Source organism: Zalophus californianus, chromosome 6 (genome assembly GCF_009762305.2).
Source record: "Zalophus californianus isolate mZalCal1 chromosome 6, mZalCal1.pri.v2, whole genome shotgun sequence".
NCBI lineage: Eukaryota > Metazoa > Chordata > Mammalia > Carnivora > Otariidae > Zalophus > Zalophus californianus.
In genome coordinates this window covers 97,846,606-97,862,348 of record NC_045600.1, presented here as the reverse complement: position 1 = coordinate 97,862,348, position 15,743 = coordinate 97,846,606, and the positions used below count along the sequence as shown (strand labels likewise).

At 35.5% G+C, this 15,743-nt stretch overlaps 1 protein-coding gene and 1 pseudogene across 6 annotated transcripts in view; one reads left to right on the top strand and one right to left on the bottom strand.

Annotated features, from left to right (window-relative positions):
* TCF12 (transcription factor 12) overlaps nucleotides 1-15,743 on the bottom strand; it is a 373,813-nt gene that overhangs the window by 277,098 nt on the left and 80,972 nt on the right. The gene's annotated exons all lie outside the window — the stretch shown is intronic.
* On the top strand, nucleotides 4,253-5,639 carry LOC113908669 (annotated as a pseudogene).

The following is a 15,743-nucleotide window of genomic DNA, read 5'->3' as shown; positions in this document are numbered from 1 at the left end:
CCCTCCCCAATGTCTATCACCCAGCCACCCCATCCCTCCCACCCCCCACCACTCCAGCAACCCTGTTTGTTTCCTGAGATTAAGAATTCCTCTCAGTGAGGTCATATGATACATGTCTTTCTCTGATTGACTTATTTCGCTCAGCATAATACCCTCTACTTCCATCCACATTGTTGCAAATGGCAAGATTTCGGGTTTTTTGATGGCTGCATAATATTCCATTGTATATATATACCACATCTTCTTTATCTACTCATCTGTTGATGGACATCTTGGCTCTGTCCATAGTTTAGCTATTGTGACACTGCAAGCATAAAACATTTTTTTTTTAAGATTTTATTTATTTATTTGACTGAGAGAGACACAGCAAGAGGGGGAACACAAGCAGGGGGAGTGGGAGAGGGAGAAGCAGGCTTCCCACGGAGCAGGGAGCCCCATGTGGGGCTCAATTGCAGGACCCTGGGATCATGACCTGAGCCGAAGGCAGACACTTAATGACTGAGCCACCCAGGCGCCCCAAGCACAAAACATTTTTAATGAACAGAAGAAAAACAGCTCCATAAAAAAAAGATATTATATAGCTAATACTTTAAGAATCAGAATGAATTTCTAAATTTCTCTGAAAAGTTAGAGAACTGAGTATAAACTCACAATTAAAAAAAAGAATAAATGAGCCACACAAAATATGAATAATTGTTAAGTTCCATGTTTAGGTTTTAGTTGGATTTTTAATTATCAATATTGAGGAGAAATTGGAAAAAACTATGTAATTTTTTACATAATGTCAGAATTGTAGTTTATAATAACCTGGGAGTGAGAATCAATCCTTATAGAAATTTTATCACTAACAAAAGCTATATTCCTCATGAAAGATCAACAGCCCATATACTCCTCAAAATGAAGGGAGACCGATGCCTTACCACATGAGGAGCCAAAGCCAACAAGCTTTTAAGAAAGGGAAAAGTTCCATTTGATTCTAAGTTTGCTTGTGAGACCAACCAAGTAAAGAGAAAGCTAAAAGCACAGAAGAGAAATAACATTATTTAGCTCCCTTTCTCAGTCTGCACAGGTACCCAAGGATCATCAGATTCCATTGAACCTCATTATTCACAGGTTCTGTTTAAGCAAATTTTCCTACTTACTAAAATTTATTACTAAAATTTATTCATATACTGGTTGGGCTTTCAGTTATTCGTGGACATGTGCAGAGCTGCAAAAAACTGGGAATACCTGGCATGCATGTTCCCAGCTGAGGTCAAACAAGGCCTTCTTGTTTTAGCCCTCAGACTATAAAAAAGCATCCTTCTTGCAGACTTAGTGCCATGTTTATTGGTTTTTTGTCCTTTTTGTTGGTGATTTCACTGTTCAAAATGCCTCCCAAGCCATTTTAAGAGCTTTCTAGTGTTCCTAAAGCACAAGAAGGTTGTGACATGTCTTATGGAGAAAATATGCTTAGTTTCAGGTATGAGTTATAGTATTGTTGATCATAAGTTAATGTTAATGAATCAACAAGATACATTAAGTCCTTAAACAGAAACACACATAAAACATAAAACAAGTTTATGTATTAATAAAAGTGCTGTGACCAGAGTCTTGCAGGAACTTAATTCTATATTTCTACTAGGAGCAATGGTTCATTATTCATTAACTTAGCATCTATGATAACTTTACAGAACATAACTATCTCAAATGAAAACTGACTATAGTTATCCATTACCGTACACCACACCACCTTTAGGTTACCTCAACCCATGGAAAGCAGGGATCTGAAAGTTTCCAGAAATGAATAAATGTTTGTTAAGTTTCTAATATAAAAGCCCTTAGGAAATAATCATGATCCTCTTCTACAAGAATAAATTTTTCTAAGTATACTATTACCTAAGCAGTGATACACTCTGGAAGAAGTATAGTAGTTTTAACTGGTGAACTCTCAGTTCACTTGTAAATCCAATTCATTGACTTTAGAATTCTAGATCCTCTTTTCTTAGATGCAGAGTTCATATTATCTGGTGGTTTTCCAGGTGTGAACATGATAAGGATTAATCTGAACCATTCATTACCCACAAACAAACTGTTAAGTATTATGCATGAGTAGTGCAGAGTGAGAGGATCTATAGACTATGCTTGTTTTATCTTATCTGTTTAAACTTGAAGGTTTTATAGAGACATACTGAGTGGAAATTGAGTTTCCCTTTAGACTGACAGCTTGTCAGTCAGAAGAAAAGCTTTTAGGACATTCTCTCAAATCAGTTTTCTTTTCAGATTGGGATATATCTGTGTAGGACTCTAGAAATGACATGCTTGACTGGTAACTGTCTTTTGCTAGTTGAATACTCTGTGCTGTGTCAAAAAATACATGAAGGAATCAATTAATTGTAGGCAATCAACACTGGTGGATGTCAACACAGAAAGAGATCTCAGGTTTATGAATACAAAATACATGTGTTAGGTGACTTATACTTGTTTTAATAGACTTGACATGTTAAGTAATCCTAACATTAATTGTGACTGAATATGACTTTACTTGTGCTCACCTAGGGAGGAAAATGAAAATGCTATTTCTTTGAAGGCATATTTGGTTATTCCTCTTTGTGCTCAGTTTCCTGAAGAGTGAAAGAAGTGTTTGTTTCTCATGGAGCATGCTGAACAGCCCCTTCCCATCCCTTAACTCCTCCCCCCACCCCCACCAACCCCACTATCACCACCATGTCTTTGCCTATATAGCAAGAGCTTCCAGTTTTTCTCTTTTGGAGCAATAGGGCAGGTCACCTTGTGCTCCAGGACTGAATTCTTTATGTGGACAAAGAAAACCCTAGAGAAGAACTATAAAGATATACACCTCAACCTCAACATACCCATACCCCAAAACCAAATCTCACTGGTCCCTCTTTTTCTAGAAACAGTTTCATATTCTCCTCAATCCAGTTATGCTAGGGTTGTTATTATATCTTCCATGCCTGGACACATTCTTTTACTCCTATGAATTTTTTAACAACAGTGGCAATCCTTACCTTCTGTCTTTTCCCTTGAACTTTTACAAGAAAGACAACCCACAGAACAAACCATGGGAACAAGTTAAAATAAAAACCAGTTATTCAATACTATGCACCTCTTCATGTTTTACATAAGGACATCAATTATAAAGTTTTATTGACAAAAAAATGTTTGTTTTAGGAAAAAAATGGGATAGTGGAACACATTTAACGATACTTCAGGAAAAATAAAAAAATACAGAATGTAAGACATTCTACTATACAGCTGTTCTGCTTTCTTTAAAAAGTTAATTGTAAGGGAAATTTTTAAATTAAAAGAAAGTATGTCGCAATCAAATGCAAAGGCTATTTTTTTAAACCCAAAAAAAGACATTTTGGGGGACCAATTCATTAAGTGTAAATAGGAACAGTGTTAGAGGAATTGCAGTTAATTTTCTTTGTCACGAAAAGGGTGATATGGTTATGTAGGAGAATAACACTTTTTATTGAAAGGCTTACTGTAGTACTGCAGGCTGATTTTCAAACACCGTGAAACCTATAAAAATCAAAACAATTTTGTGGGATTCGTGGACATTGAAATATAAATAAAAGGATTAGAAGAATTACATGAAATGTAAAATTTATGACTAGGAAAAATATGGCTACAGAGGCATATTAAATGCACACCTACAAAATAAAGTACTAAGGTAGAATTTCAGCCAGGAAAGACTAAAATGAAGAAACAGAAGCCAAGCCCTGGTTGAAGCAAATATTACACAGATGATACCTCCGTGGAAAGAATAATTAGGCTTAATGCACAGAACTAAAAGTCAGTAATAAAGAGATACAGATAATTAAAACAAAACCAGACTCTGAAAAGTGGCACTGGAAAACCATCAGCTTCATCATCTCTTATTTTATCTATCTGAAGAACTGACTTTTGGCTTCAATGATTTTCTCTATTGAGTTCCTATTTTCAATTTCATAGATACCTGATCAAATTTTTCTACTTTTTCTTCTGCTTACTTTGGATTTAATTTGCTCTTCTTTTTCTAGTTTCCTAAGGTAAAGTTTACATTACTGATTTTATATCTTTCTTCTAATATACACATTCAATGCTATAAATCTCTAAGCACTGTTTTCCCTGCATGCCACAAATTTTGCTAAGTTGTGTTTTCCTTTTCATTTAGCTCAAAATATTTTTTAAATTACTTTTGACACTTCTTTAACTCTGTTTTATTTAGAAGTGTGTTATCATTGAGTCCTGGCACATTGCAGTGATGGTGCACTGCAGTTGTGCATGGTACAGAAAGTATGGAAACTTAATTGATAACCTAAGACTCACCAGAGGAGGAAGTGGTGGAATACCCTTGCTTAGGTGGAGAAGGTGGAAAAGGTGGTGACATGTGGGTTGTAGCCCATAACAAAATGACTTTTTTTTTTAAAGTTTTATTTACTTGTTTATTTTTATTTTTTTTTAAGATTTTGTTTATTTATTTGACAGAGAAAGACTCAGCGAGAGAGGGAACACAAGCAGGGGGAGTGGGAGAGGGAGAAGCAGGCTTCCTATGGAGCAGGGAGCCCGATGCGGGGCTCGATCCCAGGATCCTGGGATCATGACCTGAACCGAAGGCAGATGCTTAACGACTGAGCCACCCAGGCGCCCCAACAAAATGACTTTAAAACAAAGACAAATATCCTCAGAAATGGTTTGTGGCTGGATAAAGAACAAATAGTTGAGTTAGTGCACTGAAAGGGTCTAAAGGAAAAGACTGTGAAATTCCTGTACCTGTGGGTATTTCAGTAACCGATAAAAATGGTAAAATTATAGGAGAGCTCAATAAAGAGAAAGACAGAATTCTGGTAGCTGAAGGAGGTATTGGCGGTAAATTACTCACTAATTTCTTAATACTGAAAGATCAGAAATGAGTCATTCACCTTGATCTAAAACTTAGAGCTGATATAGGCCGAGTGGGATTCCCAAATGCTGGAAAATCCTTTGTTAAGTCAGGCTTCTCATGCAAAACGTGCAATTGCAGATTATGCATTTACAACATTAAAGCCTCAACTTGGAAAGACTATGTACAATGATTTCAAACAGATATGAGTAGCTGATCTTCCTGGTTTAATAGAAAGAGCACTATGAACAAAGGAATGGGCCACAAATTCCTCAAGCATATAGAAAGAACTAGACAACTACTGTTTGTTGTCGATATTTCTGGATTTCAGCTTTCTTCCCAAACTCAATACAGAGCTGCCTTTGAAACCATAATACTGCTTACAAAAGAATTGGAGTTGTACAGAGAGGAACTTCAGACAAAACCTGCACTCCTGGCAGTTAATAAAATGGACTTGCCAGGTGCTAAGGATAAATTCCGTGTACTGATGAATCAACTCCAGAATCCTCAAGATTTTCTGCATTTATTTGAAAAAAAAAATATGATTCCACAGAGGACCATGGAGTTCCAACATATCATCCCCATCTCTGCAATTACAGGAGAAGGAACTGATGAATTAAAGAACCATATGAGAAAATTTCTGGATGAACATGCCAATCAGGAAGACGATGCATATGATAAACAGTTGCTTAATTTACAGATTTCCAGTACAGTATTTTACAGTGAGCCACAACCAAAGAATTCTGTTAAGAGCCCCAGACAGATGTAATTTAAACCTATTAAAAATGATACCAAATTTATGGGTGCCTGGGTGGCTCAGATGGTTAAGCATCTGCCTTTGGCTCAGGTCATGATCCCAGGGTCCTGGGATTGAGTCCCACATCGGGCTTCCTGCTCCTTGGGAGCCTGCTTCTCCCTCTGCCTCTCTCTCTCTCTCTCTCTCTCTGTCTCTCATGAATAAATAAATAAGAATCTTTAAAAAAAATGATACCAAGGGCGCCTGGGTGGCTCACTTTGTTAAGCGACTGCCTTCGGTTCAGGTCATGATCCTGGAGTCCCGGGATCGAGTCCCACATTGGGCTCCCTGCTCAGCGGGGAGTCTGCTTCTCCCTCTGACCCTCCCCCCTCTCATGCTCTCTCTCTCTCTCTCAAATAATAAATAAAATCTTAAAAAAAGATACCAAAATTATATTCATTTGAAAGTTTTTCCACAGACATGTATTTTTTAGGTTATTATTAACCTTCTGCTATAAATGCCATCATTCAAGAACCATACCTTCTTGATTTGTAGTTAAGTGTATAGACAGTAAAACACTGAGACCTAAAAATGACAACTTATAATTTTATGGCGAATCCACCTATAATAAAATCCTCTGATATGCCTATAAAAAAAGTGTGTTATCATTGCTTATTATAAACATTAAAAAAATTCCAAGAAGTGAAATAATTTACAAGATCAAAATGAAAATTGGTAGATTTTATATATATGGAACATGTTTTCTCTCAAATTTTACTAAGTAGGTTGAATGACTATTCCAAATTAAAAACAAAATGAGCAAGTTTAGCAATTATGAAAAGAAACATTTTAAAATATATTTTAAAAATAATAACTGTACTTGGCTTTCACATGTTATGTACAAAATACAACCACTGAAACCAGTGCTTTATTTTCAGTCAGAAAGAAATTCCTGAATTTTGGTGCAATTTTGGTCTCTATCATTACTTTTCCTACTCATTTTCCCTAACTTCTATTTTTATTCTTCTTAAAATTATATTTGGCAAATTGTCATAGAATGAAATTAACTTTAAAATTGTTGTGTGCAGGTATGAATGGTAACACATGTTCTTGGAGCCAACATCAAATTATGATAGAGAAGAGTTACATTACACAAAAATACTCTGTCATGCCTTTGTAGCCACATGCTCCCTAAAGCTAACTGTGGCAAGGACTGGTATGTTTTCTATCACTATAGTTTTGTCTTTTCAGAATGTTGTATAAATGGAATCACACAGTATTGAATCTTTAAAGTGGTTTCCTTCGTTTGTATACTGCATTTGAGATTCATTCAATTTGTTGCGTGTATAAGCAGTTTTTCGTTTTAACCGCTAAATATTTATACCATTGTATGGTTTGCCAGCATTTTGTGTAACCCTTTACCTATTGAAGGACAGCTGGGTTGCCTCCAATCCTTTCCAACTATGAATATAGCTTCTATAAATATTTGTGTACAGGCTTTTGTGTAAACATAAATTTTCATTTCTCTAGGGTAAATATCGGAAGTGGAATTGTTGGGTCATAGGTTAAGTATATGGTTAACTGTATAAGAGACTGTCAAACTCTTTTCCAAAGTGGTTATGCCTTTTGCATCCACACCAACAATGTGTAAGCAGCTCCACTGATCTCCATCTTCAATAGTACTTGGTATACTATCAAAAGATTTTTTAATTTTAGCTGCTCGAATAGCTATGTAGAGGTATTTATTTCAACATGGTTTTAACTTGCATTTCCCTAATGGCTAATGATGTTGAACATCTTCCCAGATGTGTATCTGCCAATCTTTTACCCTCTTTAGTGGTATGTCTGCTCAACCTTATACCCATTTTTAAATTGGGTTGTTAGTTTTCTTGTGTTGAGTTTTGAGAGTGACTTATATGTTTCTGAATACAAATCTTCTGAGAGATAACTTACTTGCAAATATCATTGCCTAATCTCTAGCATGTCTTTTTGTTTCTCAACATTGTCTTTTGTAGAGCAAAATTTTTATTTTTAAAACTGAAGCCCAATTTATCAACTTCTGTTATGAATCCTGCTTTTTTAAGTCATTGTCTCAGAACTCTGCCTAACTCCAGATCAGAAAGGTTTTCTCCTAAAAGTTTAATAGTTTATATTTTACATTTAGGTCTACGATTGGTTTTGAGTTAATTTTTATAGAAGATGGAAATTTAAAATGAGGTTATTTTGCAACATTGGGGTTTTTTTTTTTTAACCTTAAGAAGTATGAGCTTTTAAAAATCCTTTGTTGATAAGACTATCCTTTATCCACTGAATCTCTTTTACACCTTTGCCGTATCTGTGTGATTGCTCCTCAGCACTCTATTATGGTCCACTGACCTATGTCCCTATCTCCTCACAAATACAGTACTGTCTGCTTTACTGTAGATTCATAGTAACTCAAAATCAAGAAGTGTAATTCTTCTTCTAACTTTATTCTTCTTTTTCAAAATTTAGTTATTCTAGTTCCTTTACATTTTCATATAAATTTTAAAGTCAGATTGCCAATAAACTGCTTGAGTTTTCACTGGAATTGTGTTAGATTTATAAATCTGATTGGGAGGATTGACATTTTTACTATTTTGAGTCTACCAATCCATGAACACAGTATGCCTCTATATTTACTCAGATCTTCTATGATTTCCTTCATCATTGTTTAGTAGTTCGCAGCACGCAGATCATGTACACATGTATATTTATATAAAAGTATTACATTCCTTTGGAGCAAACATAAATTATATTCATTATGTCATTTTCCCATTGTACATTGCTAGTATACAGAAATACAACTGTGTGTGTGTGTTGATCTTGTATCCAGTGACCTTGGTAAAATCACTTATTCTAGGTCTCTGAAGATTTCTTTTGAGATTTTCTACATTGACAATCATGTCTGTAAACAGAGACAGTTTTATTTCTTCCTTTCTAATCTGTATGCCTTGTACTTCCTTTTGTTGCTGTATGAGCAATAAACAGGACTTTCAGTAAAATATTGAATAGGAGAAGTAAGAGTAGACATCCTTGCCTTGTTTTTTTTTAGAGATTTTATTTATTTGACAGAGAGAGAGACATAGAGAGAGAGGGAACACAAGCAGGGGGAGTGGAAGGGGGAGAAGCAGGCTTCCCGCCAAGCAGGGAGCCCAACACGGGCCCGATCCCAGGACCCTGGTATCATGACCTGAGCTGAAGGCAGACGCTTAGCGACTGAGCCACCCAGGTGCCCCAACTTGCCTTGTTTTTATTTATGGGAGAAAGCACTGAGTCCCTCATCATAATGTATAATGTTAGCTGTAGATTTCTTGGTAGGGTTTTTGGTCATTGTATATTTATTCTTTTTTGTGGATAATAAAATTTAATTTGCTAATCTTTTATTGAAGATTTCTGTAACTTTGTTCATAAGGTATACTGGTCCATACTTTTCTTTCTTCTTTCCTCCTTTTCTCCTTTCTTTATTATTTACTGTCATTGTATATCAGGTTAATTCTGGCTTCATAAAGAGAGTTGGAAAGTGTTCTCTCCTCTTCTATTTTTTGGAAGAAATAGTAGAGAAAGAATGTTATTTTACTTCTTTAAGTATTTTGTAGAATTCACCAGTAAAACCATCTGGATCTGAATATTTCTTTTTTGGAAGGTTTTCAACTATGAATTCAATTTCTTTAATAGTTATAAGACTATTCACACTAATCTTTTTCTTCTTGGGTAAGTTTAGTTTGCTAAGGAATTAGTCCATTTCAAGGAATTGGTCTATTTCAAGGAATTGGTCCATTTCACCTAATTTGTCAAGTTTACCTGCATAGAGTTGATCTTAGTCCTCCTACTGTCCTTTGGATTCCTGTTAAGTCTGTAATGATAGCCTCTCTTTCATTGCTGATTCTAGTTCTACATGTCTTCTCTTTCTTTTTGTCAATTTTGCTAGAAACTATCAATTTTATTAATCTTTGCAAAAAAAACCCCTCAACTTTTGGCTGTATTGATTTTCACTACTGTATTTCCACTTTGAATTTTGTTGATTTCTCTTCTTATTTGGGATCTATTTTATGTTCCTTTTTCTAATTTCTTGAGATAGAAACGTAAATTATTGACTTGAGGGCTTTTTTCCTAATATAAGCATTGAATACAATAAGTCTTGTGAACACTGCCTGAGGTGCGTAAATTTTGACATGTTATATCTTCATCTTTGTTCAGTTCAAAATATCTTTTTTAATTTCCCCTAAGGCTTCCTTTTTTACCCAACAGATTATTTAGAAGTCTGCTATTTAATTTCCAAGAACTAGGAGATTTTTCTTTTATCTCTCTGTTATTGATTTCTAGTTCATTTCCATTATGGTCTGAAGAACACTTTGAGTTCAATTCTTTTAAATTTATTAAGACTTGTATCATGACCAAGATCTGTTCTATCTTGGTAACGTTACATGTGTATTTGAAAAGAATGCATATTTTGTTGTTTTTGAGTAAAATATACTATAAATACCAATTAGCTATGGTTGGTGGATAGTGTTGCTTGGGCATTCTGTACCCTTGATGATATCTATATGCTAATTTATCTATTCCTAAGAAAGAGGTGAAGTCCTCAACTATAACTGTTATCTATTTCTCCCTTAAGTTCTGTCAGATTCTGCTTCATGTATTTTTATTTTTTTTAAGATTTTATTTACTTATCTGAGAGAGAGTGAGAGAGCACAGCAGGGGGAGAGGGAGAGGGAGAAGCAGACTCCTCACTGAGCAGGGAGCCTGATGCAGGGCTCAATCCCAGGACTCCAATATCGTGACCCGAGCCGAAGGCAGACGCTTAACCAACTGAGCCACCCAGGCGCCTCTGCTTCATGTATTTTTAAGTTTTGTTGTTAGATATGCACACATTCAGGACTGGTAAAATAATCCTCACATCAATGTATAATGAACCTCTTTATCCTAGATGATGATCTTTGCTCTGAAGTCTACTTTGTTAGTACTAAGCAACTACAGTTTTGATTGGTGTTTGCATGGTGTATCTTTTTTCATCCTTTCACTTTTAACCTACCAATATTATTACATTTGAAATAAGTTTCTAATATCATACAATGGCATCATATTTTATATACTGACAGTCTTTTAATTGATGTTTAGAGTATTAGCAATTTTAACGAAATTATTGATTTGTAAGAATTTACATCTACCATTTTATTATTTCTTTTCTGCTTGTTCCCTTTGTTTTTCCCTTTTCTGCCTTCTTTTGTGTTATTTTTTTAATAGTCCATTTTAATTTATTCATTGTGATTCTAACATATCTCCTTACTGTGTAAGCAGTGGCTTTTGTTATCTAGGGATAACAAAATATATACTTAACTCTTCAGAGCCTACTTAGAACCAATATTTTATCACTTCAAGTGGACCACAGATATCATATTTTATATACCATATCCATTGAAAACCACATCAGACAATGTTACAATTTTTAAACTGTCAAATACATTTTAAAGAACTCATCAGTCTGATATTTACACAGATATGTACTATTTCTGTTGCTCTTCTTTCATTCCTGATGTCTGAGTTTCCTTCTGGTATCATTTTTCCCTTCTAAGTTTCCCTTCATCTGAGTAAGTCTTTATGTCACTCTCATACCTGAAAAATATTTTTGCTAGTTATGGACAGGTCTTTTCTTTCAGCACTTTAAGAGTGTTTTGCCTGCCTCTCTTCTCACCCCCACCCCATGATTTCTGACAAGACTTCCTCAATCATTCAAATCACTGTTCCTCCAGAAGTAATATGTCATTTTTCTCTGGTTGCTTTCAAGATTTTTTTTCTTGCTTTTAGTTTCTGATTTATGATGACCTGTCTGGGTATGGATTTCTTCAGGTTTATCCTGTTTTGGATTCTTTAAATCTGTATGTTTACATCTTTACCTAAATCTGTGATATTTTAAGGCCATTATTTCTTCAAATATTTTTAGCACCACATTCTTTCTCAAAATGTCTTTTTTTTTTAATAATTTATTTGTTTATTTGGCAGAGAGAGACACAGCGAGAAAGAGAACACAAGCATGAGGAGTGGGAGAGGGAGAAGCAGGCTTCCCGAGGAGCAGGGAGCCCAATGTGGGCTGGGCTCGATCCCAGGACCCTGGGATCATGACCTGAGCCGAAGGCAGATGCTTAACCACTGAGCCACCCAGGAGCTCCTCAAAATGTCTTAAAATGCCTAGCACTTTGTTATTTTCTCATAGTACCCTGAAGCTCTGTTCAATTTTTAAAAATTTCTTTCCTCTCTATTGAGTCTTCCAGTGTTTTTTTTTCACCTATTATATTTTTCAGTTCTAACAATTCCACATCTTTTTTATGTCTTCTGTTTCCCTGCTGAGATTTTCTACTATTTCCATTTATTTCAAGAGCATTCACAATTGCTCACTGGAACATCTGTATAATAGCTACTGTAACGTCTCTATCATGTAATTCCAATATCTGTATCATGATGGTATATATATCATCTCTTCCCGGGTAAATGAAATTTTCCTGGTTCTTTATACGTTAGATAATTTTGGATTATAATCTCAGTATTTTAAATATGAAACTGTGGTTCTTGTTTAAATCCTGTGGATAATGTCAGTATTTTTGTTTTAACAGCTGATCGACATGGTTAGGTTCAGGCCACAAGTTCTAAAATGGCTGTTATGGCCATGGTTCCAATATCAGTTCAATTTTCAAAGCCTTTGATGTGCTATTTGAATTTGTCCACCTTGTATCATCTGATGAGCAGTCTAGGACTTGGGTGGTAGTAGTTCTGGGTGAGTGCAGAAATTCATAAACAACTTTATGGTATTGTCTTCCCAAGTTTCCCCCTCTACATGATCTCAGTACTTTCCAATTCCCTGGGGCATCCCTTCTCATTTCTTCAGCGAGAATGCTGGGGCTTTAAGTAACCTGCTTTGTCACATACTTCTGTTACTATACCTACTCTGGGGTCAGGCACTGGAAAGACAGAAAGAGGAAACAAAAAGTAATGAGGAGTTGTCAACTGAAGAGGAGGATTCCCATCCCTCACTGTTTTCACTGCAGGCTACTGCTGCAGTCTCTGCTGCCATTTCTACAGGGATACTTGGGACCATGACATGAGAGAACAGAAGAAAGAAAAATAGACTTTCCATACTCACACTGAGCATTAGGAGTTAACTTTCCCACTCCTGGAGCCAGAACTAGTGGGCTTCTTTTGGAGCTCTCTTTGTCTATACCTAAGTGCCAACTTGTAGCCTTCAGACTGTGTTAAGTTCAGCCTCAGCAATAATGAAAGGAATGAAATGGTGAACTCATAGTCAGTTTGGTACTACTTCGAATTCTAGTCTTCCTTCCCAATCTACTGGTTATTATTTATTCTTCAGAGTCCTCAAATAGCTGTTCCATCCATTTTGTCCAGGTTTTATAGATGCATTCAGTGGAAGAAAGTGTACATGCTTATCTACATAGCTGAAAATGAAACTATCCTCTAATCCCTATTCTTATTTATTCAATTCTCACTGACATACAGACTCCTGAAATATCCTTATCAGAAGATATCAGTAATCTAAAAAAAGAAAACAGTCTTGGGGTACCTGGGTGGCTCAGTCAGTTAAGCGTCTGACTCTTGACTTTAGCTCAGGTCATGATCTCAGGGTTGTGAGATCAAGCCCCGTGTCAGGATCTGTGCTGGGCATGGATCCCACTTAAGATTCTCTCTCTGCCTCTCCCTTTCCCTCCTTCCTCTCTAAAAAATTAAAAAGAAGAAGAAAAAAATAAAATAGTCTTATGAGTTCTCTTTCCATTTACCACAAGAGCCCTAATTCACAGAGTAACTAATTCATGGAAAGACAGCCATTACACCACTAAGAAAACCTGATCATGTTTTGGCTAAAGAGCTTTAATAGCTACTGACTATCGCTGCAAGATCCTCAAAATGTTATATGCACTATCAGAAAATAAGGACTCTGCTTAAGACACAAATAAATGGAAAGACATGCTATGTTCATGTATTGGAAGAATTAATGTTAAAATGTCCACACTACCCAAAGCCATCTACAGATTCAATATAATCCTTATGAAGATTCCAATGGCATTTTTTATAAAAGCAGAAAAAACAATCTTAAACTTTATATGGAACCACAAAAGACCAAAATATTTGCAAATAATATATCTATCTGATAAGGGGTTAATATCTAAAATATGTAAAGAAGTCATACAACCAAACAGCACAAAAATAAATAATCCAATTAAAAACTGGGCAAAGGCCTTGAACGGAGATTTTTCCAAAGAAGATATTCAGATGGCCAACAGATTTATGAAAGGTGCTCAACATCACTATTAGAGGAAATGCAAATCAAAACCACAGTGAGATATCATCTCATGACTGCTGGAATAATTAGCATTAAAAAGATGAGATAAATACTGGTGAGGATGTGGAGAAAAGGAAACCCTTGTGCACTGCTGAGAGGACTGTAATTTGGTACAGCCACTATGCAAAACAGTATGGAGGTTCCTCAGAAAATTAAAAACAGAACTATTATATTACATAACAACTGACTTCTGGGTATATTTCCAAAGGAACAAAATCGCTATGTTGAAATATCTGCATCATTATGTTCACTGAAGCATTATTTACAGTAGCCAAGACAAGGAAACCACCCAAGTGTCTATCAATAGATGAACAGATAAAGATAATGTGGTGAATATATACACAATGGAATACTATTCGGCCATAAAAAAAGGAAATCCTACCATTTGCAACAACTTAAATAGAACTTGAGGGCCTTATATTAACTGAAATAAATCAGAGAATGATAAATACTATATTACCTCACTTATATGTGGAATATAAAAAACAAACAAAAACTCATAGAAAAAGAGATCAGATTTGTACTTACCAGAGGTGGGGGGGTGGTGGGAAAAGGGGAAATGGGATCAAGGCGGTCAAAAAGTACAGACTTCCAGTTACAAGATAATTAAGTACTGGGGATGTCCTGTACAGCCTGATGATATAGTTAACACTGCTGTATGGTATATATGAAAGTTGCTAAAAGAGGAAATCCTAAAAGTTCTCATCACAAGGAAAAAAATAGTTTTCTTTTTTCCTCTTTTGTATCTACAGAAGATAATTTATGTTAACTAAACTTATTACAGTAATCTTAATTAAGTCAAGTCATTATGCTGTATACCTTAAACTTGCACAATACTGCATGTCAGTCACATATCAATAAAGCTAAAAGAGAAAAAAATTTAGTAAGAAAAATATGTCCGAAATGCTATTATTAAATCTACTGACCTATAATTATAAAATTAAAATACAATGATACAAAAAATATAAAATACAAATACTAAAAATTTAACACAATACAAAAAGAAATTACAAATACAAATAAATACAATATGATTATTTGTAATTAAACCTAAGTAATGCGGGTCATCCAACTTTATATCATCCTGTATTCTTTCCAATTTTGGAGAGAATTTTTCAACATAAAATATTTTAAAAACTACAAAAGAAGGAATCTGCTTCCCCACTCTATGAAAATCACAGTAACATGATGGTCACACCACAGGTTATCTATGTGAGTGGTTCATTTTACAGGTTAATTAGTTAAAAATCATCATTCAAAGAAATGTTAAATAATTTTTATAGCAGACTCAAACTAAAATCATTAAGGACAAATTTTCTTTCAAAAGATTGGCCCTGGGGAGCCTGGGTGGCTCAGTCATTAAGCGTCTGCCTTCGGCTCAGGTCATGATCCCACGGTCCTGGGATCGAGCCCTGCCCACATTGGGCTCCCTGCAGGAGCCTGCTTCTCTCTCTCCCACTCCCCCTGCTTGTGTTTCCTCTCTCACTGTGTTTCTCTCTGTCAAATAAATAAAATCTTTAAAAAAAAAAAAAAAGATTGGCCCTTAAACTCTTCCAAACTCTTGACTGCTAAATGACAGAAAAATTAAAGTTTTAAAATTTCCTTTAAAAAAAAAAAAACAACAGAAAGGGGGTACCTGGGTGGATCAGTCAGTTGAGCGGCCAACTCTTGATTTCAGCTAGGATTATGGCTCAGAGTCCTGGGATCAAGCCCTGCACTGGGCTCCACACTCAGCAAGGAGTCTGCTTCAGGATTCTCTCTCTCTCTCT